A 27,593-nucleotide genomic window follows, 5' to 3' on the forward strand; every position below is an offset into this window, starting at 1 on the left:
ATTAATTCTTCTCTTTCTCTCTCATTTCTCTAGATATCTTCGCCGCACCTTTCCCCCATTTTCACAAAATCAGAGCTTTCACTTGTAAATTTGGTAAGGCCCTCTCTCTCTCTCCACCCTTTTCTTTCTCCCTTTTCTGATTTTACCCTAAATGCCTAAAAACCTAGGGTTCTTTCCCCAATATTATGAGAGATTTGATATTATAAATAGTTTAACTACCACTAGTATTTCATTTGTAAAATGCCCAACAAGTGTTGAGGCTTCGTTGATTAGGCGGGGAGGAATTAAGAGTAACCGGTAAGAAGTAGAAATTTTCATCTCTTTTGATTGTTGCCCTTATCGTTACTTTTATTCATTAAAATTGCTAAAACGAGATTTTGTACTTTTGCCAATTATATTTAAGGGTATGATTAACTTCATTAACCAACCAAGGAGAAACCCAACTAAAATGATAAAGTAATATGATTAATCGATAACCAAGCAGTCATGACTACTTTAGTTGTAGTAATGTTCAGTAGATAAGTAGATTATACATTTTATATCATTGCACAAGTAAAAAATTAAGGTAACTAGGGTTTTGTAATGTGATGGATGAAATCTTTCCGCCTTTAACTAAAGGTCTCTGACGAGAATTATTACAAGAAAACAGTAACCCATGACGAGAATTTCATAAAATGGATTATTTATATTTTTTTACCAGCATAATTTTTTAAGTATAATTATCATCTCTTTTGCTCCTTTTGAAAATTGGACCCGGAAGTGAAGATACAAAAGTGTGAAAGAAGACAAAATCAAGTTATAAGTCTTGAGGTAACTTATATCTATCCTCCAAGTTTAAATTTATTTATGGATGATAACCAATGTGTTAGAATCTTAGTTTGACTTTTTAAAATGATTCCAAGAACTTAAGAGGAGCATTTCTATAAAAAAGTACTATTCATTCATAGTAACTTGATTTAGAACCATAGCCTTTTCTTAACTTATAAAAAGATGAATAAAAGTTCGTTCTTTAAGGTATACTATTCATAATTAATTATAAACTAAGTGAGTTCTTTAAGGTATGCTATTCAAGATTAATTATAAACTAACTTGAAACAAATAAATTGCTATAAGTCTATTCATTTATTTGTGTGTATTTATGTACTAGATGGAACATGAACATCGTAGATGGATGTACGATAGGAATCATCCTAATCATTGTGGATTAAAGGAAGAATTTGTTGAAGGTGTTAAAGGATTTACTACTCATGCAAAAATACTTCCTGAATTTCGTAATGAAGAAACAATTAGGTGTCCTTGTGTGAAATGCAAGTGTACAAAGTTATTGCAACCGAAAATTGTTAAAGTTCATCTTTATAGCAAGGGGTTTAGGGACTAACAAGACTAAGGAATAGTTTGTTTTATTAATATGATTTTGGATGGGACTATGATGTTGGATATTATGTATCAATTGGATAAGATTGAATGCTGAATTTCTTATTTGAATGTTTAGTTGCATTATTGGTTTCTAGTATTTTCAGTTTTGGTTGGTTTTTAATTAATGAAATGGATCGGAAGATGCTGATTTTTGTGTGCGAAAGTTTAATTGTATTTAGGTTGTTGATGATTGTATTTTTTGTTTGGCAGGTGGTGCAGTATAAAAAGCAACATTGTGCACAAAAATAATTCCCAGATTTCTCACGGAATTGCCACTGACTCTGTGAGAAGGTTCGTCACTTTAGTTACAGAACTTGCATATTTTCCACTGATATCGGTGGGAAAGTTCACACTTTTATTTTCATAATTAACATATTTCACACGGATATCGATGGGAATATTCATACTTTATTTTTCAGAACTTGCATATTTCCCACGGTTTTCAGTGGGAATGTTCATACTTTATTTCCAGCTCCCCGTGCATTTTTCCCAGCACTTCCCTGTCTAATGTATTAAAATTAATTAAAATTACTAATATTATATTCCACTGATTGTCGGTGGGAAACTTCATTATTTTTTCTATTAAATTTGCTCTGGGAAAACTGTGGGAAATTTCCCACCTCTTCTCTGGGAAGATATTTCCGACCAAGCGTTTTCCTGGTGACTGGTTTCAGTGGGAATGCGGTGTGAAAACTTGATTTTCCCACCAGCTTTCCACTGATTTCTCCGTGGGAAATCCATGTATTTATAGTAGTGTGCAATGACCTATGGATTTTCGGTCTTTGTCCAATGGTCTTCTCGCCTGTAATGGATGTCTTCCATTCAGGTAAAACTCTCATTGATCTTTCCGCTCTTTTTATTTATGATTTTACTCGATCGTGCTTGTATCATCTAATAATTGTCACTCTCCACTATCTTAGTTTGAAATCTGAAACCCTATGGACTTCAATGGTACTATAAAAAGGGGTCTTTCATGCTCTCACCTAATAGAGAACACATATAGATATGAACACATACTAAGCATACAAAGACGCTGAGAAATTTAGGGGTTTTAGTCTTAGTTCTATCGTTGGCTTGAACTCGAGAGTTCTGGGATTTGAGCAACAAAAAGAGAGTTTGTTTGGTCTTCTGCCCTCGAAAAGGTCAGCACCTCTCTCTTCCTTTTCTCTTTTGATTCGTCTCTTTGAATGACATGAGTATACTGAGATAGGTTCAATAGATTATAATTATTCTGTATGTTTTTGATATCTTTGATATTTATGCTTTGTTAGTTTGACGACCTTTTGTGGTCAGCTTGTTTTATTATGATTCTTTAAGTGATAATAGATGTCATTGATAATTGTTGATCTTTGTTCTGAGTTTTCCAATAGTCTTCATGCCTAAGTTCTTATTTGTTTATGTTCAATATGAACTTCATAGTTCTCATTGACTTGCAGTAAGCCCATCTTTGTCTTATTGCACCTCTGTAATTTTGTGAGTTTTGAAAGTTGAGTTTACTACCTGATAATTATGCCTAAAATGAAACTTGAACTAAGATGACCTATATTTCCTAGCCTTTTTAACCTTCAGCTTTAACTTAAAATGTCTACGTACTTTCCTCTCTACCTTTGTTCGTTAAAATGTTTCTGAGTTAACATTATAGTCTATACTTTGTTTAGCTATTGTCATTATTAAATCAATCATGTTCATGCTTTCCGTTCACTAATGATACTGTTGTGATCTTCACTTCAACATATCATTCCCTACATCCTTTTGTTTTATGATTGAGTTTATTATTTTGTAATCTTAACTGAGATACATCTGAAAGTTCAATGAGTCCATATCACTAAACTAAGGTGAAGGAATCTAAGTGATTAGATACTTTCCTTCTCTGCATCTATATCTACTAACTCTGAGGGTGATTTGTGGGCTATCACTATGACCTTCTTATGATCACACTTGACTATTGCATAGATTTGTAGGAAACTATCATGTTTGAATTAAACTATCTTCTTTTCATGAAATCTTGTTGTATATATTCTGTTAAGGCTAAGCTATCTTCCTTTTCATGACCCTGTTGAGACCTTAGGAATCCCATGTTTAAATCTGTGAATTGATAGTCATGTTGAAAGTTTAATCTTATTAATAATGCCCATGATAACAATGGTTGACCATGACTATTTGTCTGGATCTGTGTCACAACCCAAAATTTGACCCGTCATGATGACGCCTATCGTGAAATTAGGCCAGCCTCAACTCAACAAACAACACGATAATAATAAGTTTGAAACCATTTACGGAAGCTTTTAACAGTTAAAGAACTATTTGAAACATAAGAAATTCCAAGAATAGATACAATCCAGCTCAAAACCGGGGTATCACTGAGTGCATGAGCGTCTAAGGAAAATACATAGTCTATTATAATGTCTAAGAGAGCAACTGAAATACAACTGGAAGGTGAGGTGGAGAGCTAAGTCCTACGAGTGTCGTGCAGATACCTCAATAATTTCCTAAGTCAAAAGCTTCGATCAACCACCGCCACTGGATCTAAAGTGCCTGAATTTGCACACGTGGTGCAAGGGGTAATGTGAGTACGCTAACTCAGTAAGTAACAAGTCCAAGCTTTGGACTGATAGGTAGTGACGAACTCAACCTCATAAAATGGTAACGATAATAACGTACATAAATGTAGGCATGCTTTTAGGTAAATAAACAGTTCGAACAATAAAACCGAGCAGGTATGAACAAGATAAAGAAGTGTAATTCTGCTACATCTACATGCCGATGCACATGCTGTATGAAATGCACCATGATGAGTGCCTCATGTGCCCACAATCTCAACTACTCGTCCACTCAGTACTGTATATGGCTCACACAGCCCAGGGAAGATCCATCCCGGAACATATACAACTCTGACAGCAGTCACTCAGTACTGAGGAAGGCCATTCCATCCTATGGAGAAGATCCATCTCTAGATAATAACAATAACAACCTCACAACCACTCGGTACTGTATATGGCTCACAAGGCCCAGGGAAGATCCATACCGGAATATATACACATCACTGACAATAGTCATCCAGTACCAAGGAAGGCCATTCCAACCTATGGAGAAGATCCATCTCCGGGTATAAATACTTTGGACAAGACCCATGTCCAGGGAAGATCCATCCCTCAATAATATCAATTGCGTTCACATGGGGTGTAAGGACTCCGGAGGGGCTCCTTTCAGCCCAAGCGCTATAACAAGCCAACGCATAATCAATATCCCACTGCAGCGTGCAACCCGATCCCATACTGTCACTCAATATCAGGCTCTCGGCCTCACTCAGTCATCACTCTCCAGTCTCACACACACGGGCTCAAAATGCCATGATACTAGCCCGAAACAATGATATGATGTGCCAAATAACAGTAATCGAGATTGAGACATGATATAATATGCATGAACAGGACTGAGTACAGAATATTAATTAAGCTAATGATATGACATCAAGAAACGACCTCTCGGATCTCAATAGTGTCGGCGTGAAGCCTTAACATGATAATTATCATGATTTACAACTCATTAACTTAATCACATAATCACAACACAGATATCAGCAAGAAAGTGCCACTAGCCCTTGCCTCATAACCAAGTTTGGAAGCGTTACTTACCTCAACTAAGCCAAAACTCTAGCCCGCGATGCCCTTGCCTCTCGATTCAGCATCCAAATGCTCCGAGTTTGACCAAAATCAGTATACTATCATCAATATACACTAAAGGAATGAAACCTATACGAAAATTATCAAATTAGACCAAAAATTTCGAATTTGGCTCAAACCTAACCCCCGGGCTCACGTCTTGGAATCCAACAAAAGTCGCGAAACTAGAAATTTCTTTCACTCCCGAGTACATACATACCAAAATCATCAAAATTGGATCTCAAATGGTCCCTCAAATCCCCAATTTAATCTCTCCAATTTCAAGCCCTATGTTTACGGTGAAAATGGTAATAACAATTAAATTTGATTATGGGACTCTAAAAATACATGTTCTGTTTTTACGCTAGTTGTTAAGTAGATGATGCTATGCGTGAGACTTAGAAATGAGATAAGAGTTAGGAATAAGGTGATAACCAAACCGTTAGGTTAACAATCGGGGCCTCGAGCTTGTCGATTCGGGGACCTCGAGGTTGATTCTGGAACTCGGTTGGGAGCTATCGAAGGTGGTCAAAGTATGGCTAACAATTATAGTAAAATCAACAAAGGCTCTTTATGGCCAATGATAAGCAATTAATGATGAACAATAATGAAGATAATAAATGGAAGCGATGATATAAAGAGAATGTGTTAGAGAGTAGAGCAAATTTTCTTGTATATTTTGTATGGAGCAACTGAAGCAACCGTGGTTTACAAAATGACAAGGATCCCTTTTAAATAGAAGGGGAATCCCAACATAGTACAAAATACATTAATGACAAAGAAGCGGAGATAGGACAGCCAAATGACACCCTGATTCAGGGTTAGGCAGCCTACTAGGCTCTGTCAGCCCTAGCCATGTGCTTTGGGAACTCCCCATTTCTATTACAGCCATAGTCAACATTGTCCCCAGGTCGTGCGTAGATGAACCTCGAGAGAGGAAACTCGACCGTAGCCTTGTAGCCTTGAGTCTTTGAGATGATCATCTGAGGTGCCTCGATGACGAGGAATTGAACCCTCCAATTTATCGTATACAGATAGTCCCCGCATTTCTTAGAGAGGAGCGATAAGAAACAATTTTGAAATTCGACTCTTCGGACTTCCCGCGATGAAGTCATACCGATGATGCAAGCCTCCATGAAAATTGAAACGTCCCGTCTTTTCACTTCTCCAAGATCATCCAAAGCATTATGGTTTCTCATTCTTCAAATCTATGATGTCGCTTCCAGTTCAGCTCCCAAGGACGCATTGAATGAGCCTGCCGTTACATCTTTCGAGGGAAATAATGGCTCCATCGGTTACGCTACCTCCCTTTATATAAATGGGAGCCTCCAGGGATCAACCTTTCATCCAAGTGTCTTCCCATATCTATCCATCCTTCTCTTCTCGCCATCCTTACCCATGGTCGTTCACTATGTTTAAGGCTCATGGACTCAAGATCATACGACGACATTTCTAACAGCCATGCCACGACCTGTCTCCTGGACTTTCTTTTGTCGAGCGAGACTACACCATTTTTTTGTTGTTGTTGTTGTTGTCGTTGGCTCGGGACGATAAAGCAGGGGGCCGATTTCTCTTGACTCAGGAAAATACTTGGACTCTACACCGCTGCTCACAAGGGAGTTCAAACTATACACCGCTTCTCACCTTCCCCGATTACCTAGTGTGATGCCTCACTCCCTTTGATTTCCGTGGAGAGAGGTGGTACTATCTACTAACTGTTGCATCCCGCACCGGGGCAATACCCCAAGAAGTGGCTTTACAATAGTAGCACTGGCAAAATCCATACTAGCCAGATTTTTCACCCAGCCACTTCTTTGTTCCTTTCTGCCTCTTCTGTGTCACTTTTCTTTTCTCCATCACTTTCCTCTTCTTCATCTTCCCTTTTGAAGATGTCATTTTGGAGGATCGAGATAAGACTCCCGAGGAGGTGGTGTTTGAAGATGCTGCTGCAAAGGATGAACCTTTGAGAATAGATTAGGCTCTTGTCTTTTGCTACATGTGTACTTTTCCTCTTCTTTTTTTCTGTGTAAGGACCCCTTGTGGGCTTTTGCAATCATATGTAAGGACCCCTCGTGGGCTTTTGTAATCAAATTTTTATAAATGTGAAGATGTTTCTTCAATTTTGTTTGCATATTTCCTTTTGTTTGTGTTTATGGAGACTCAGAATGCATGAATCTATCGATTACTGCCGATATTGAGCCTACTTGTGAGTATTTTTTCTGACCTTTGATTGACTAATACGACCTCTCGTGGAACCCTTCGTCGTTCCTTGGATCGAGCCTGGATTGAACCGATGAACTCGGGTCATCGGGACCCTTACTTCGAGTTGAATGAAAGCAACGCTTCGAGCCTTGAGACCGTGATTTATCACATAGGCCCCGCGATAGTCTTTGAGGGGAAATTTGCTCGGAGGTCCGAGGATAGGGACTGCCTTTGAGCTTTCGAGAGCAGTCCCCGAGTGGAGGTTCTTTCAAACTCGGGTCACCTAGAAACTTGCTTCGAACTTAGTGTAGATAGCTTGAAGGCACTGTAGATAGATCCCGAAAGAGGGTTTGCCCTAACTCAGACGTTACCCCGAGGCCAAGCCCATACGGGTGGAGTTTAAGTGCTTATTCCTTGGAGCCTAACTCCTTTTTTATGAAAGTCCCCGAGGTCGGGTACCACCTCGAGTCTTGTAATGATGTCATTGGTTTCCTGGAGCCTAACCCTTTTATGATGGAGGTCTTCGAGGTCGGGTACCACCTCGGGACTGGCGATGATGTTGTTGGCTTCTTAGAGCCTAACTTCTCTTTGGTGGAGGTCCTCGAGGTTGGGTACCACCTCGGGACTAGCGATGATGTTGTTTTTTCCATATATAGGGTTGTTTCTGCTTTTTTGGAGATCCCACCATTCCAAGTAGTCACCCTTGTTTTTATACATTAAGTCTATCATTACCTCACTACTAACGTACTTGCACAGATTCCTGTTTTAGTTCTCTAATTTTACCATAGCCATGACTGCTACATCGGGGTCTGTTCGGTAGAGAGGGGAGAGTTCTGCCTCCGGCATTCAGGTCCAACGAGAGTATACCTTGAAGATTACTTCTTTGATAGGAGAAGAGCAACTTGAGTTAGTAAGAAAAGATTATGGATGGGGGGGAGAGTAGTGTTATAGATATTTTCCCCAGATGAGGGCATCAAAGATCGTGCCAATGGATGTTTGAATGTGTACACGTATCCTTTCACATTGGGCCCTCTTGATAGGGTTGTGCTTGACTTCTATTTAAAGTATCAGATTACCTTGGCGTAGATCCACCCGTCATTTTGGCGAACAGTGTTGATGATGAGATTTTTTGCGGAGAAGGCGGGGCTTGAACTTATGCTCAGTCATCTTATTAGATTGTACCGACCCTTTCACCATTGAGGTCTGTTAACCTTGCGATGCCGATCGACCATGCCCTTCGTTTTTTACGATGAGGAAGATGGAGACTAGAAATGGATGAGTCTCTTCGTTCGAGTGCGGACCACTGACATTATCCCCATGGAGCTTATGCCATTCCCTGAAGAATGGAACTATACATGTAAGTGGTGCATTCTGTGCCTTCTCAGTTTTGTCTATGGTGAAAACTGGTTTCGTAACCATGCCTTCTTTTCTTTTTTTACAGTGGTTTCATGGGCGCCGGGCGAATTTCCTAATTTGCCGGATTGGGTTCGGAAGTTGGAAACCCACTTGACCTGTGATGAGCGCAAGTGGCGAGTTTTGTCCCGGGGCAGATGGGAAGCAAAACATCATGGTGCGTGTTTTGCTAGTTTTTCCTTTCCCTTCCTTCATTTGGAGAGGCATTTTCACTTTATGCGTATTAATCTTGCTGTTGTAGGCATCAGAGAACCTTCCGAGGCAAGGTTGTGCTCCTCTGGATAGGGGGAAGAGTTGCCAGCTTCCGGTCTAAAGAATGAAAACAATAAGCGAGTGATGCTTTTACAGGGCGATGGCGCTCAAAGCAAGGCAAAACGGGACCGGGGGTTCGGAGTGGAAGCGTCGTCCGAGCCTGCTGCATCTGTGGGTCCTGGTTCTGGAAATATGGTTTCTCCGTTGCTGTCGCCTTCTTTTTTGTCGATAGTACTTTGAGGGATACTAGAAACCCAGGTCGCATACACCGAGCTATTGTGCCTTGACCGGAGTCGACCCTTTTGGAGCTGAGGGAACTAGGTAGGCAAATGTGCGCTCAGCCTTCGAGGAAGCCCAGTGGCTTCACTTCGTGGTAAGTTTCGGCACAAGCCATTCGAGCTTCGCGCCTTCCCTTCTTTATTAGGTTTTCTTTTGCAGGCCTTCGACAAGCTTAAGTTCGGGCTGCTTTGTCGTGAAGCCAGGCTGCGAAAAGCTTTGGATGAGGAGAGATCCCTTAGGCTCTTTTGCGATGAATAGGAAGTTGAGTTGGTACACTTGCGATATGAGTTGAGCCGGAGCTTGAATTATGAGAGCTACTTAAAGGAGCAGGTAATTTTCTATCCCGGGTGAGCGTGCATTCCGCCTTCTAGCTCCTAAGGCTGATGCTTCATTTATTTCAGTTGCAGAAAAAGACGGAGGCCCTGAAGCGCCTCCGGGATGAAGCTGGTTGAGCCAGGCATGAGCATGACGAGCTAAAAGCTTGGGGAGAGCCTCAGGTTCAGAGGGGAAGGGTGCTCTGGCTAAAGTTCCCGCTTTTGAGGCTCAACTTTGCTTAGCTCGTGATAACGCTTCAGTTCAAATAAATATGATTGCGAAGCTCGAATCCGAGCTTTCGAAGGTCAGGGCTGAGATCATTGATGTCTGGGCTGAAGCCGTAATGAGCCAAGCTACGGCTGACCAAGAGATGGCGATCTATTTAAAGGACGCTACCGATGCTCAAGCTAAGCTGAGAAGGATCCTCGACCGCGAAGAGAGGATTAAAGAATATGTTCGTTGCATGTCTCGAAGAAAGACCCTCGAGGAGATCCGTGCTAGGGGTTTCACCCTTTCGGAAGAGTTGGTGCGAGTGAGGGCAGATGAGTGTGATGCTCGGTTACTTCTGTCCGATGCTGAAGAAAGTGAAGGCAAGGCCAGCTGGCCATAGCTCCCAGGGGGCATAGATTTCTCCATCTGTATATAGCATTTTCAAAGCATGTTTTGAGATAGAGATTGCATTTTTTCATATATGTGTATAAAGGAAAACCTTGCGGCTTTATTTCTTATGTATCTCTTTCTGTATCGAATTTGGCCAGGTGAACTGGTCTTTAAGTTGGTAGGAATCCTTAGATTCGTGATATGGCCCTGGGGCTCATTAGGCTGGCCCGTAGGCTCTTTCGCGCTTGGTCGATGCGACCTTTTGTGTGGACTGGCGACAATGGATCTTACGCCTTGGGCCGATACGGCCTTTTAGTGTGGGTAGGTGACAATGGCTCTTACGCCTTTCTCTTAGGCATATTTAGTTAACTATTTTAGGTTCAGTCTCCGAATCGGGTTTTAACTCGAGCTGATTCGACTCTCAAGTTTTGTATTTGTGTGAGCTGGCGACAATGGCTCTTATGCCTTGGGCTGATGCGGCCTTTTAGTGCGGGTTGGCCACAATGGCTCTTACGCCTTAGGTCGAAGCGACCTTTTATTGGTTTTATTTTTCCCTCGTTAAGGAATTTCTGAAATTATATTTGCCTGACTCTTCGATGGTTCGATAAAAATCTCGATTATGAGTTGTTATGTGGCGATAATCGAGCACCTCAGGAGGTTTGGCTCGGAAGCTGAGTATCTCGAAGCCTATGATTTGGAGCTGACATGGTCGAAACTTTTTTGCCTATGTCGAGGGTAGCTTGTTTAACCGGTTCTTTTCGAAGTAGATTCAAAGTAATTGAAGGCCTGTGATTTTGTAGCGACGGTCAGGCGTCCCCGAGTCGCGTTAGTTTGGCTAGTACAGCTTTGTGACCGTAGTCATTTATGCTTGGTCGGAGCCATTTTTGATCCCCGAGTGAGGTAGTTTAGGCGTCTATATCGAGGGTATGCCTTTTAGGGGTCTTACAAGTTCGATATATAGCCTTAACTTTGAGATAGGCTTTATGCCTTTAGTAAGGTCTTACAAAATGTTCATGCCTTTGAGGTCTTACAGTTTTTAGATACTTGGTACAAGTATGGTTCATGCCTTGCTTGAGGTCTTACAGATACTGTTGTTGTCTTATGTAGGTCCTACAAGACCAAGTTTACCCGCTTGGGGTCTTATGGCCTCGGGTTTGTTAATGAATGGTGATTGGTGACAATCCACGAGTCATCGAGGGCATTTTGACGCCAGTTCCCGAGTGTTTTGGGCACTTTCGACCTTGGAGACGTTTCGTGATTTTCATGTTGCCTCGTTGAGGGCTTATGAGTTCGAAGTCCCGACCCGGAGGTTGTTCGGATGTTGAATTGTTGACGCCAGTCCCCGAGTGCTCGGGACGTTTTTGGCGGAGGAATCATTTTTGCGAAAATGAAGAGTTTCTTTTAGAGTGTGAGATGCTTTGATTACTTAGTACAAGTATACATGTTTTCACTGTCGGGGGCCCGGCTATACAGGCACGGTCCATTCGGCCGTTTGGCCCGGTACATCATTTTCCTATCGGGACCTTATTTGACGTTTCTTGGCTTTTCCGAATGGATGGCCTTCCCAGGGGATGCTCATCAGTGTTCGGGGTTTGATAGCAAAAGAAGCCTTGAATACTTGTCAAGTCTTCTTTAGGTAGCATGTGGATGTTCCCTCATTAAAAACCTTGCCGGTAAAATCCTTTTCGGGACAAAAACTCGGTCGAAGGAAAAGAGTGCAATGGATGCTTTGAAACCTTAAGGTCTTCGGGCTGGGTTAGCGCTTTGACTGCTTCAGTCGGGCGCCTGTGTAAGGGTTAGTGTGAAATATAAAATGAAAAGGGAGAGGGTTAAACCTTAGTGTGGGATATGCCGGCGACATTTTGAGGTCTGATGTGTTCTACTCGCTTGTGATGAGGACGTGGTACGGTCCTTTGCTTTGTTTAATCGGGTTTAACCGAAGATGTAGTTTGATTACCCTTTGGCCCCTTTGCGGGTGGAGGTATTGGTGCCGGTGCCACATCGTGTACCGCGAACATTTCTCTTGCCGCATGTTGTTCCCCTTAGACGGTTTTAATTCCATCCTTTGTCAGAAATTTCATCATTTGGTGGAGGGTGGATGGTACTGCTCATATGTAGTGTATCCACGACCTCTCGAACAAGGCGTTGTACCTCATGTCTCCCTCGATGACATGGAATTTGACATTCTAGGTTGTGTTGGCCACGTTGACTGGGAGGGTGATTTCTCCTTTCGTTGTTTCACTTGCCATGTTGAATCCATTGAGGACTCAAGTGGCGGGCACGATTTGGTCAAGCAGTCCGAGCTGCTCTATTACCCTCAACCTGATAATATTGGTCGAGCTACATGGATCCACGAGTACACGTTTTATTTGAAATGTATTTACAAGGAAAGAGATTACCAGTGCGCCACTGTGGGGTTGAGACAAGGTCTCGGTGTCCTCTTCGCTGAATGTGAGGGAATCCTCGGGTATATACCCCCGAGTTCGCTTTTCTCTGGTGATGGATATTTTTTTCCTTCTCATCATAGGTTCCTATGGGGGCATCGATACCTCCCAAGATCATCTGGATGACATGTTATGGCTCATTTGTTTCATTCTTCTTGGCCCCCTCTCTTTCTCGGAACTAATTTTTGGCTCGGTCGCTGAGGAATTCCCGGAGGTGACCTTTGTTAAGTAGTCGGTCTACCTCTTCTCGGAGTTGGTGGCAATCCTCGGCCATGTGGCCGTGCGTGTTATGAAATTCACACACTAAGTTATGATTCCTTTGCGAAGGATCTGATTGTACATGCTTGGGCCACCTAACGTCTCTGATTTTACTGATGGCAAACACGATGTGCGATACATCGATGTTGAAGTTGTATTCTGATAAGCGAGGTGCCTCCGTTGGCCCTACGTTCCTATCGAATCCGGCTCTATTGATGAGTCCACGAGGATTCTATCCTCGGTCTGTCCTTCGATCGTTGCGAGGTGGGTTGCGCCTCGGGGCGTTCCTTCTGTCTTTGGTGTATGGCTAATATCTTTCTTTGTTTGGCTTTGGCTCCTTCGCTAGGAGCCTGCTTGGGTATACTGAGCCCGATGGGGCTCCTAGCTGGTCGTCTTCAACCTTGATCTTCGAATGGTATCAGTTGTGGGTGTCCGACCAGGTCACAGTGGGATACTCGACCAAATTCTGTTTCAACTGATTTGAAGCCACCGAGTAACTTCCCAATCATCGAAAACTGGCGGTAGTTCCATCTGTTCTATTTAAAAACGAGATACGAACTCTCACAGTATTTCGTTCTCCCTCTGCTTGATCTTGAACATGTCAGATTTCCTTGTTGCTGCTTTGATGGCACCGGCATGTGCCTTTATGAAGGAGTCTGCCAGCATGGAAAATGAGTCTATGGATTTAGGAGCTCGATTGTGATACCACATCATGGCCCCTTCGAGAGTGTTTCCCCGAACTTCTTTAGTAAGATGGACTCGATCTCGTCGTCCTTTATGTCGTTGCCCTTCACTGCGCAAGTGTAAGCAGTAACGTGCTCATTGGGGTCTGAGGTCCCGTTGTATTTTGGGAGGTCTGGCATTCTGAACTTCTTTGGAATGGGTTTCGGAGCCGCTTCCTCTGGGAACGGCCGTTGTATGAACTTCTTCGAATCCACACCTTTAAGGATCGGGGGTGCACCTGGCATTTGGTCGATCCTGGAGTTGTAGGTCTCGACCTTCTTGTCATTGTCTTCTATCATCTTCTCGCCCTATTCGATCCTCTTTGTGAGGTCCTCGAGCATCTTTACAATGGCGGGGTCGGCTACCGACCTATTGTTGCTTGACCTCTCCGGTACCTGCTCGGCCGGGGGAGCCGTCCCCAACGCAACCGCGCTGGGAGTTTTCTGGTGACTTTATAGCTGAGCAATTGCTAGCTGTTGTGCCTGCAACATTTTAAAGATAACCTGAAGGCTAGCCTCTCGTTCTTCCCTGGTTGGGGTTTTCTGAGCTTCTTGTGGATCCCCCTGGTGCACGCTCCTATCAGTGTGGGAGCTTATGTCGATGTGTTGGGCATCGCATGAGACCACATCGATTGGTTCCGGTGCATTCCCATGGTTTCATGGTGGCACACCAACACCTGGAACACCCACACCGTTTTCTCCGTAGTCGTCAAGATTGTTGTTTTCACCTCCATTCACCGAGTTAGACATTTCGTCGTGAAATCGAAGATCTTGGACAAGAAAAAGCATGAAAGATAACTTGTGTTATGTAGTAAAACCAGCAAGAAAATAATCAATCTTATTTTCAGCCCCACTGTGGGTGCCAAACTATTTACCGTGAAAATGGTAATAACAATTAAATTTGACTATGGGACTCTAAAAATATGTGATCTATTTTTACGCTAGTTGTTAAGTAGATGATGCTATGCGTGAGACTTAGAAACGAGATAAGAGTTAGGAATAAGGTGACAACCAAACCGATAGGTTAACAATCGGGGCCTCGAGCTTGTCGATTCGGGGAGCTCGAGTTCGATTCCGGAACTCAGTTGGGAGCTATCGAATATGGTCAAAGTATGGCTAACGGTTATAGTAAAATCAACGAAGGCTCTTTATAAGCTATGAATGATGAACAATAATGAAGATAATAAATGGAAGCAGTGATATAAAAAGAATGTGTTAGAGAGAGAGAGCAAATCTTCTTGTATATTTCGTGTGGAGCAACTGAAGCAACCGTGGTTTACAAAATGAAAAGGATCCCCTTTATATAGGAGGGGAATCCTAACATAGTACAAAATACATTAATGACAAAGAAGCGGAGATGGGACAGCCAAATGACACCCTAATTCAGAGTTAGGGCAACCTACTAGGCTCTGTCAGCCCTAGCCATGTGCTTTGGAAACTCCCCATTTCTATTTCAGTCGTAGTCAACATTGTCCCCAGGCCGTGCGTCGACGAACCTCGAGAGAGGAAACTCGACCATATCCTTGTAGCCTCAAGCCTTTGAGACGATCATCTGAGGTGCCTTGATGACGAGGAATTGGACCCTCCTTTTCACTGTATACACTCTAATCTCCCAACATTCTTCCCTAATTTCCACTAATATCATCATTAAATAGTGGAAAAATGGTCATATACACAAGTAATAAAGCTTAAGTAGCTTACCCAACTGATAACCCTTGATCCCTCTTGAGAAATCACTGCCCAAGCTCAACTCCCGTCTTCAAAGATGGAGAAACTTAACAAAATTCACGAAGAAGACCTTTTTATAACTTCTGCCCAGTGTTTTCTGCATCTGCAGTCTTAGAGTCGCTTCTGTGACACCGCACCTGCAGAAAAACCATCGCAGGTGCGCTTTTCACTTAACCCTGGAAATCCCGCTTCTGCGGTCAGCCTCTCGATCCTGCGGTCTCGCAGGTGCGGTCCTTGTTCGCACCTGCGATATTCCTCAACTCCCCAATTCACCGCATATGCAGTCTAATCTCGCTTCTGCAAGGCTCGCACCTGCGGTCCCAAATCCGTAGGTGCGAAATGACAGAAGTAGCAAAGTTCAGCTGCTCAAACCAAATCCCAATCTTTCCGTTAACCATCCGAATTCATCTCGAGGCCCTCGGGGCCTCTATCAAAATACCAACAAGTCATATACCACTATTCAAACTTATTCCAACCTTCAGAACACTCAAAACAACATCGAAACACCAAATCTCCCTCGAAATTAAGCTTAAGAACATCTAAATTTCCAAATTCCACAAACAATGTCGAAACCTATCAAACCTCGTCCGAATGACCTGAAATTTTGCACACACTCATAAATGGCACTACGAACCTACTCAAATTTCCAAAATTCCATTCCGACCCCGATATTAAAATTTCCACCGCCGACTGAGAAACACCAAATTTCCATTTTTTCCAATTCAATCCTAATTCTACCACGGACCTCCAAATCACATTCCGGGCGCGCTCCCAAGTCCAAAATCACCTAACGGAGCTAACCAAATTATAAAAATCCAAATCTAAGATCGAATACTAAAAGTCAAAACTTGCTCAAACCTTTCAAATTTAAAGCTTCAAGATGAGAATAGTTCTTCCAAATCTATTTCGATTATCCTAAAATCCAAAATTGACGATTTATATAAATCATAAAATATCATATGGGGCTAGTCATGCCTGAGAACTAGCGAGCGAAGTGCAAATGCTCAAAACGACCAGTCGGGTCTTTACATCCTCCCCCACTTAAACATATATTCGTCCTTGAACGTGCCCAGAGTTGTTCGGAAAACCATCAAATCGCTGTATAACCTTACCATGCACATACCCGGGGGTGATCCCACGTCACCCTATCTCATATAGGTCCGATAGCACAATGTAACTGAAATTTCACAATCCAACCTAGCTCACAAACCTTAGAACCAAATTTCCACTTCCGAAATTATTTATAAGATCAGAATCTCACATCTACACATCGAATAAATCTGAACACGCCATACTAAGCCATATCCACCATTCAAAGATGGAAATCACATGATATACCATACAACTTATACACTCATAGCGATAACTTTTAATCACAGCAGCTGCTCAAACAACCTAATTTCGATAATAAGCCTCTTATCAAACCAAAGCCTCATTACAACACTTTCGTATATTGCTAATGATGAATGAAACACATAAAAAGTCGCAACCACCCCTCAGATCGACCAGTCATGGAGCTCCCTCTCCTTCAGCAAGGACCTTAGTAAATTTCTAAGCCGAAACCCGATATTATCCTTCCAACATGCTAAAATAGAATCCGACAGTATTCATTCTAGGTTCAATGACCTCATCTCATCCAACACGACTACTCGGGTGAGATGACACCTCAATACTATCTAAAGCCACAATCCCTGCACCAAATATCAACAACCCAAATGTACTCAAATCATGGAAAATGACTCAAATGAGAGAGCTGTACTGCAAGCGCACAAGTACCACCACAACACAATGCTAAGAACCCATCACACATCGTAGAACCAGAACACACGAATCTAACCTAAAGGATCATACCTTCCCATAACTTCGCTCCAATGCGCGACCCTATCCAAATACTGGTCCACATGAGACACCTCAAGTCACCATGCTCAAAATCATCAACCACGCGCAATTTGATGTCTAGTACCAAAAGTAAAACACAATAACCACGGAGAAGCAAATGACATAACACCACACAAAACCCAAAAGAACATAACTAATACGTTATCCACAGAGCAATACCCAATACTCTTCCCGCTCAAATTCCGCAATGAGACCTCAATAGAACCGCACCATATGTACATGACCAGCAAATCAAAACTCTTCGAAACACGGAAAGGTAACTCATTGTTCGCTCCAGAACACGAATAAGCTTAATAACAATCGAACGGCACATCACTCAACAATAGCAATTCAGAGTCAACATATTCGACTCGGTACAGAACACCTCCATATAGGCCTGCCAATGAATCCCAAATCAACTCTGGTCCACAATAGATAAATAACTTTTCGAAAGTTCACAATGACTGAATCCTGGCACATACTATCATCTGACTAGCATTGCCCACATCTTCACAGTCCACCACCACGAAATGACCTGTTTATGAGAATTCACAGTCTCCAAATCCATGAAGCACACGAATCACCCCATCCGATCTCAACTTTACCCCCTGAATATCTAACACACCTCTAATACTCTATCATTCCATGAGGGATACTCCTATAATTCTTCTGTGCCACCAAGCAAACTTGAATATCAGTAGTTGATCTAACAAGAGAGTGTCGCTTCAACACATTACTCTTTCTGAAGTGTTTACCCTCATCAAGCCGCACCAATTCGTAACATCATTTACCTAATCATCTAAAACTCCCTATGCTGCCCAAGAATTTATGACCTTCCTTTCAGAACTGAACTGTGACCTTACACATGCAAATCTCAACCCTACACAACATAACGCATATACCATGCCATCCTATGACAAATATGATAACTTCATAATCCATTCCGAACCACAAGCAACTACGTACTCCACTAGCCAATAACTTTCCATTTGATCTAATCTAGAAGAAAATTTCTATACATCACATGCTCCTCATTCTAGTAGAAAATATACATCTCTAACTATGGTAGAAACCATCAAGAACTCTCTGAATTCCATTTGCACGAAACCAAACCGTTAGAACTGATCCCTCCAAACTCAACCAAGCTACACAGGTTACCTAAAACCTAAGAGGATTGCCACAAAACACCAATAGAAACTCATTACCTCATAAGCACCCAAAGAACTAATCATATCCCTTACCATGCCGATCCGGCCTACTACCAAGCTATCTTATATATCCACGTTACTTCTAAATTTCCTTCAAATTGATATTTCTCCTTGCCATAATACCGCAATCCTCAACCCAAAATCACCACACAAGACTCAAGCAGGAAACCACACCGTCTAAGGCTCATAAGTCGCTGAATACTCTCTTAAATATTTCCGAAAGTAACATATTCAAAATACTTACCCTGACGAGACTTCCTGCGAATCTAAAGCCATTACCTTCACCTTTCTGATACTGATGTGTAGAATCTATAATGATATTAAAATGCCACAAGTTTTGACACCCTCCAATGTAAACCTCAGTTTCTGGCCAAATACACCTCCTAAAGATCTACAATTATTACATATAAGTCTTGAATCCATTAAAACCATTCTCAGGAGTCATCCACTCTACCTAGGTTTCAATTACACTAATCAAACGAACCGAACTGTGCCCTATCAGCAACACCTAAAGTAGTAACCCATCCTTCTAAGCAACCGAGTGATATCCTACTCCATAACCGTTACATCCCTTACAATAACAACTAATTCATCCAACGTTTCTCATATACCCACAAAGCATAACACAACCCTTATCCAAATTTTCCTTTACTCGAGCCATCCTCGATCTCAACCCCTATGAGCCACAACTGATTCGTCGTATACCTCAAATTGAAACTGATACGACATTTATTCGTGCAATCAACTTATCAATAGCAGACTCCTCACTTAGCTTAAAGCCATAGGCCAAAACACCCAAAAACTCACAATGCCCATACTCTATTACTGCCATATTACCAAAATGAGGTTTAACTAAATCCTTCAAAAGCTTGTGCAACACAAACCATCTAGTACTTCAAATCATCTGCAAATCTCGCATTCACCCTCGTAACAGTCAAGACAACTCTCATACGCGATCCAAACTCAAACTGCAGCACATATAATTTACTGGTAAAAGAGGACTTTCAACAAATAACATAGGGATCACACAAACTTCAAAACACTCCGCAGGAGATAACCCACCTGCTCCGCCTCAAACTAACTTTTCTTTATATCCTTCCACCGCCATAAACATCACGCAATCACCTAATCTTCCTAAGTGTGAACTCATATCACAACATAAAATCCACCTCACTCCCCAACTAAACAACATGAAAAGATCCTTCAACACACCCTAACTCGGGCTATACATCAAATCAAGATGGAAATCAAACACCAAATAGTTCTTTCTACCCTCAAGAAGACCCTTCTCATTACATTCAAATCATATGAACACATATCACAGTCACATCATACTCATCACGTAGCCATCCAGCCATCACTTCCACTGATAGGGACACTACCAAACATATAAATCCACAGCACAAGCTCATACAATCAACACCTCAATGCTCAAGCTACAGTCAAAGCCCGACCTCAAGTCCTCCAGACTGGCCCAACATCAACACACGAAAATCACATCTCGCCCTTCGTTCAGGGAAACACAAGCCGAGTGCTCATGTGCACGCATGAATGCGCGAAAGGGATTCAAAGAGTTACATTTCAAGCTGAATCAAGGTCGCACTATAAGAATTCAAGAATGTGGGATTTCCTAAAGGTTCTGCAGCCTCTCGAAGATAAGCACAGACATCTACGTACAGATCCGCAAAGCTCTACTAAACCGCTCATGACTCGTGAGACCTATGTAACCTAGTCTCTAATACCAACTTGTCACGACCCAAAATCCGACCCATCGTGATGGCGCCTATCGTGAAATTAGGCCAGCCTCAACTCAATAATCAACATAATAATAATAAGTTTGAAAACATTTACGGAAGCTTTTGACAGTTAAAGATCTATTTGAAACATAAGAAATTCCAAGAATAGATATAATCCAGCCCAAAACCGGGGTGTCACTGAGTGCATGAGCGTCTAAGGAAAATAAATAATCTATTATAATGTCTAAGGGAGCAACTGAAATACAACTGGAAGGTAAGGTGGAGAGCCAAGGCCTACGAACACCGTGCAGAGACCTCAATAATCTCCTAAGTTAGAAGCTTCGATCAACCACCGCCACTGGATCTAAAGTGCATGAATCTGCACATGAGGTGCAGGGGGTAACGTGAGTACACCAACTCGGCAGGTAACAAGTCCAACCTTTGGACTGATAGGTAATGAACTCAACCTCGTCAAAAGGTAACAGTAATAACGTACAGAAACGTAAGCATACTTTTAGGTAAAAATAGCTCGAAGAGTAAAACAGAGCAGGTATGAACAAGATAAAGAAGTATAATTCTGCTGTCTACATGCCGATGCACATGCTGTATGAAATACACCATGCTGAGTGCCTCATGTGCCCACAATCTCAAATACTCGTCCACTCAGTACTGTATATGGCTCATACGGCCCAAGAAAGATCCATCCCGGAATATATACAACTCTGACAGCAGTCACTCAGTACTGAGGAAGGCCATTCCAGCCTATGGAGAAAATCCATCTCCAGATAATAACAATAACAACATCACAACCACTCGGTACTGTATATGGCTTACAAGGCCTAGGGAAGATCCATCCCGAAATATATACACATCACTGACAACAGTCATCCAGTACCGAGGAAGGCCATTCCAGCCATGGAGAAGATCCATCTCCGGGTATAAATACTTCGGACAAGACCCATGTCCAAGGAAGATCCATCCCTCAATAATATCAACTGCGTTCACATGGGGTGTAAGGACTCCGGAGGGTCTCCTTTCAACTCAAGCAATATAACAAGCCAACGAAGGCATAATTAATATCCCGCTGCGGCATGCAGCCCGATCCCATATTGTCACTCAATATCAGGGTCTCGGCCTCACTCAATCATCACTCTCGAGTCTCACACACACAGGCTCAAAGTGCCATGATACTAGCCCGAAACAATGATATGATGTGCCAAATAACAGTAATCGAGACAGAGACATGATATAATATGTATGAATAGGATTGAGTACAAAATATTAATGAAGCTAATGATATGATAGCAAGAAACGACCTCTCGGGTATCAATAGTGTCTGCGTGAAGCCTTAACATGATAATTAGCATAATTTACAGCTCATTAACTTAATCACGTAATCACAACATAGATATCAGCAAGAAAGAGCCACTAAGCGGTGCCATGGAGTGATCCAGGTCGTAATTCTCACGGTGCACGCCCACACGCCCGTCACTTGGCATTTGGATCACCTCAATAGTAATCATAAAACACATAGTTCGGGGTTTCGAACCCTCAGAACTAAGTTTGGAAGCATTACTTACCTCAACCAATCCAAAACTCTAGCATGCGATGCCATTGCCTCTCATTCGGCCTCCAAATACTTTGAGTCTAACCAAAATTAGTATATTATCATCAATATATGCTAAAGGAATGAAACCCATATGAAAATTATCAAATTAGATAAAAAATCCTGAATTTGCTTAAAACCGGCCCCTGGGACCACGTCTCGGAATCCAACAAAAGTCACAAAACTAGATACTCCTTTCACTCCCGAGTTCATACATACCAAAATCATCAAAATCAGACCTCAAATGGTCCCTCAAATCCCCAATTTAAACACTCCTATTTCAAGCCCTACTCTCCCAACTTTCTTCCCTAATTTCCACTAATATCATGATTAAACAATGGAAAAATGGTCATAAACATAAGTAATAAAGCTTAAGTAGCTTACCCAACTGATAGCCCTTGATCCCTCTTGAGAAATTACTGCCCAAGCTCAACTCTCGTCTTCAAATATGGAGAAACTTAGCAAAATTTGCGAAGAAGACCTTTTTATACCTTCTACCCAGAATTTTCCGCATTTGTGGTCTCAGCGTCGCTTCTGCGATGTCTCACCTGCGGAAAAACCATTGCAAGTGCGCTTTTCACTTAACCCTAGAAATCCCGCTTCTGCAGTCAGCCTCTTGCTCTTGCGGTCTCGTAGGTGCGGTCCTTGTGTGCACCTGCGGTTTTCCTCAGCTCCTCGATTCACCGCATATGCGGTCCAATCTCCCTTCTGCAAGGCTTGCACCTGCGGTCCCAAATCCGTAGGTGCAGAAAATGACACAAGCAACAAAGTTCAGCTGCTCAAACCAAATCTCAATCTTTCCGTTAACCATCCGAATTCATCCCGAGGCCCTCGGTTCCTCGATAAAAATACCAACAAGTCATATACCACTATTCAAACTTATTCCAACCTTGGGAATACTCAAAACAATATCAAAACACTAATCACCCTTGGATTCAACCTTAAGAACATCTAAATTTCCAAATTCTACAAACAACTCCGAAACCTATCAAACCTCGTCCGAATGACCTGAAATTTTGCACACACATCACAAATGACACTAAAAACCTACTCAAATTTCCAGAATTCCATTCCGTCACTGATATCAAATTTCCACTACCGATCGAGAAACACCAAATTTCCAATTTTGCCAATTCAATCCTAATTCTACCACGGACCTCCAAATCGCATTACGGATGAGCTCCCAAGTCAAAAATTACCTAACGGAGCTAACCAAATCATAAAAATTCACATTCTAGATTGAATACTAAAAAGTAAAAACTTGGTCAAACCTTTCAGATTTAAAGCCTCAAGCTGAGAATCATTCTTCCAAATCTATTTCGATTATCGTAAAATCGATAACCAACGATTTACATAAATCATAAAATATCATACGAGGATAATCATACCTGAGAACTGGCGAACGAAGTGCAAATGCTCAAAACGACCGGTCGGGTCGTTACAATCTGTTCTGGTGATCTTTGAGATGTTAAATAGTATTATTAATCCTTGCATATGTTAATAACAGACTGAGTAGTTTTAGTCTTGTAAGGAAGGTATATCTGCATTTCTTGTGTTGCTATCTACATGGGTTCTACATGCCCATTTTCTCTTTAAATGTTTTATTTCTTAATGACTTACTCCTGCAAACAGTATGATATGAAACTTCTGTTCTTCCTCTATCTGTGTTCTAAAGTTAGGCCCTTTAGGTTTGCTTGATATGTATTTTTTATTTAGTAGTAAAAGACAAACTGTGTTCTCTTGTGCTATAAAGGGAAAGTATATATATTTATGTGGTAAGTAATACTTAGTATTTAGTTTACATTGGAAGGGCCTCATTGGCACTTAAACCCGTAAGGAAAACATGTCAATAGTGTTTAAGGGTATTTGGAAGTGGAGTTCGACTCTGGGTTGGGATGCTCTCCGTGGTACAAGCATTGCCCTGGGCCTTGAGTCCCTTTGGAACTTTGAAGTGTTGGAGGATTCACATGGAGCATCGACTTCGGGTGGGGTTCCGTCCTTAGCCTTTAGTTCATTGACAAATTCAGTTCTTTAAGAGTTTAATGACAACTAAAGGTTTCAATGTGAATTATTTGCTAAATAAAACCATTACATTGATATATGACTCTTCCACAGTATTAATCCCATTCATGTTTCAATTATATGTTCGTCAGAGTATGATCTGTTGTTAGAATATGCTAAATATATAGAATTTGTGTCTAATGACTTTCTTAATTTTTGACATGTACATCTGTTTGGGCCATTGAGTTCCTGAGGAACTCAGGCCCAATTCCAACCTTATTGAATTCCGTTGGGGAGTCCAAAATCAGCCGTATTCGCATCTCTTTACTACTGGGCCTGCTTTCCTTGAGGCCCGATCACAGAGTCTAGTCCTCTTTACTATCTCATTAGTACACTTTGTTGTTTCTGTTAGTTTAAATTAATGTTAGTTGTATTTGTTATGTCTTTATTGTTATTTTTTTTCTCTCATGTATATAACACATATATTAGATCACTTGCTTTTTCTCTTATGCTTTGGTGTAAACTTAGACAAACCTTAAACAACATAGGATTTAAAAAGGGAAATTAGTTAGTAGTAGATCCTTAATTCACTAAAAATAATTTGCTGGCAAATTATTATGTTTTTACTCATCCTTTCTTTCCTTTAAAGATTTTAAAATCCAGAACTTAGCAAAATAGTAGCTTTCTTTCAAAAGGTGAAGCTTCATTTTCAAAAGGAAAATCAGAACTTCAAGAACTGTCGCCTTAAGGGATTTTTGGCAAATAATCTTTTCTTAAAGGATCTTCGAACCAAGGTATATCTTAGGCTCACTTTCAAAAACACCTCTTAGAGTTACATCCATCTTTTAAACCAAGTGTTTTATAACTCAAACTCTCTCTTCGCATGCTTTAAAAATATGTACCATTTACACACATATTTCAAAAAAATTCTCAACGTATCTTTAAACTCCTTTATAACACACACTCCTCATATGTATCACATCCCTTTTATACTCTCCCTTAGATGCATAGTAAGATGTACTCTTAATAGCAATTAAGCATAGCACAAATAATTGATCCCAAACTTAGTCTAAGTCCTATGGATCTACCTCGGGTAGATTTTAAGGGGGTGCCTAACATATTCCCCTTAGAAGAACAAGAACCATTACCCATAATCTCACTGGTTAGCAGACTAATAAAATATGACTCAATAGTTAAATAGGTACCCTAGTATGCCTTTAAAGATTAGATGGAGACTCTTTTTCATCAACAACAGAGAAATCACAAGTTGAATCCAGTCTTGACTGGTGCAAAATTGGGTGCAACAACATGGCGACTCTGCGGGGGATACACACTTAGGTTCTGACCTTAGCAGATTTAGACTAATTTGGCTTTTGAATTCATTTCTACCTTGACTAATTATGATTGAAATTGCAATTACATGCTTGAGTTGGAGTACTCACTTTACTCCCTGCACCTTGTGTGCAGATTCAGGTATTTCTGAACCCGGTAGCAGGTATTGGCTGATCGGAGGCAGAGTCATCAGAGTTTAGCAAGGTAGTTGCTGGCGTTCACAACACTACTTTTCTCCCTCTTTATTTCATTAGTCCATATTTTGTACGTTTCAGAATTTTCAGTTGTATTTAGACCCTAGTAGATGCTCGTGACTTGTGACGCCCTGGTTAGGGCTGTGTTGGGTTGTACTTCCGCATTTTTATCGATATTATCTGCTACTTCGTATTATTAATCATGTCTTAGACTGTTTTACTACTATTTTTTTTACTGTTTAATGTCGAATTAGGAATAGTTTGCTAGCCTTGTCTTTACGAGAGGCGCCATCACGACCGGGTCCGGGTTAGGGTCGTGACAGAGAGAGAGAGAGAGAGAGAGAGAGAGACGTAACGATCATTTTGCTTCGTTTGTGATAACTAGGATTTTTGCCTATTTTTTGCTCCTTTTTGCTTAAGTTTTGGATTAAAAGTATGAACAAGTATTCCCAAAAGCTAACTTATTGCGCTTGTTTGCAGTGTTTGTTCAAAAAGAGATAAGGAAGTCATAATCAGCTCAAAAAGGAGTGAAACCTGCACAAGTTCAAAGTTGAACTCAAAGGACGCTGATAGCGAGAATTAACAGCGGACGCGGAGGGTCTACCGCTGAGGCGGTCCTGATGTCTCTCTCAGCTGATTGAGGATTCAGAGAGTGATTCTTTCAACTTAACAGTCATTGCTGCTTGCGCTGATATTGCGGGGCAGTGGTACCATCTAACGTGGACGCAGTCTAGTTCTCGCCCTTAGCGGAATGAAGAATCAGAGAGCATTAGTTGGGAGCTCAAATTGAATGGCGCGGTCCACGATCATATTTCGCGGCCGCGTTTGAAGGAGTGCTGAGGCGGGTGTTTTTCCGCTCCCAGCGGACTCAAGTTCAGAACCAGCTAAAAAAGAGAAGAACCGCGATCCGCGCTTGCTTTTGCGCGGCTGCGGTAGTCCAAGCGCTGAGGCGGCCCATTTCCGCTGTCAGCAGAATCCCCGTAGGGGCAATTTTGTCCGGAAAATTTAGCTGTGTATAAATAGTTCTTTTTCAGATTTTTAACTCATCTATTGTTTTGTAGAACACGTGAACCGCCTCTTTTTGCTTTTTAGAGTAATTTTAGAACAACTTTAGCAATTAATCTTAGATTTTACTCTTGTAATTACTTTTTATGGCTTATATTTCATCTCCATCTTTGATTTCTTCTTTGATTATGAGTAGCTAAACCCATTAGCTAGGGTTGTGGCCCAATCCTAGTATGGGTATTTAATGGGTCTTCAATATTAGGGCTTAAATATTCATAGGTTATTGATATTTAGCTTGATTCATGCTTTAATTGTTGAATTGGTGGTTGCAAACACTGATTTGTGCTTTTCGACTTAGGCTCTCCTTGAGAAAGAGAGACTAAGTCTAAAAAATTCAAGCTAACAAGGAATTGGGGTGCATTAGAGAGATTGATAGCCTCAAATTAAGGGTTAAACCTAGAGATAGTAATACTCAACTTGAGCCAATTTTGCTTGCATTGTTTAAACACCCAATTGGGCTTAAGAAAGCCAATTAGGACAAAGTCACTCAAACCACCGAGAGGTATAGAGTGAGTAATTAAGTGCTATGGTTATATCATGATCCCAATTACAACAAGTTTGCCCTAAGATTTAGACCCCGTTAGATACCCACCTAGGTGTAAGTCACTTCCCTAGTGCCTTTTTACCAATTGAGAAAACACTTACAAAAATATCTTACTTAGCTTATTTTCATTCTTTATTAGTATTAAAAGTAGAATAGTAACCAAAACAAAGCATGCTTGGAAGTGCAATTAAGAACATCGCACATCGCTAGATTAGATAGAAACCCAATTCCAAACCAATATTAGCTCTCTGTGGATTTGATCCCGACCTTTCGAGTAAAAGCTGCATCGACCACTCTTGACATTCTATAGTGGATAGGGTTGGCTCCGATCACTTTTTGGCACCATTTCCGGGGAGCTAAATGGTTTTGGATATCTATCTAACTAGTTTTGTGTCTTGTTTTTCTTTCCTTCTATTTTACTAACTTGTGTGAGTCAATTGATTCAGGTACAAAATGGCAAACAACGCTAATCTTAGAAATGCTATCCCGAGAGAGGATTGGTGAAGATGAGGTACCTCTAGTACCTCAAGCTCAAAGAAGAGGCTGCCAAGCCATTGATAACATTCCAGACCCTCCCCTAGCTCCTCCAAGAGTGGCTCCTCGGGTGCTTCCAAATGAAGGTACACAAGTGCAATTGTCCTACCTCAGATCCGGGCGGGCAATTTCCAGATTACAAATATGATGTTGACTTTATTGGAGCAATGAGGGTACTTCACAGGTGCTCCCCATCAGAATGCA

The 27,593-nt window shown here is 41.4% G+C and overlaps 1 long non-coding RNA gene across 1 annotated transcript; it reads left to right on the forward strand.

Moving 5' to 3' along the window:
• On the forward strand, positions 1–26,349 carry LOC142181225 (uncharacterized). Its single transcript, XR_012709750.1, has 4 exons — positions 1–93; positions 1,627–1,707; positions 25,188–25,256; positions 25,727–26,349. It is a non-coding gene; the product is annotated as an uncharacterized LOC142181225 (long non-coding RNA).
• Positions 26,350–27,593: the final 1,244 nt, after the last annotated feature.

Source organism: Nicotiana tabacum, chromosome 5, assembly GCF_000715075.1.
Source record: "Nicotiana tabacum cultivar K326 chromosome 5, ASM71507v2, whole genome shotgun sequence".
NCBI classification, from domain to species: Eukaryota; Viridiplantae; Streptophyta; class Magnoliopsida; order Solanales; family Solanaceae; genus Nicotiana; species Nicotiana tabacum.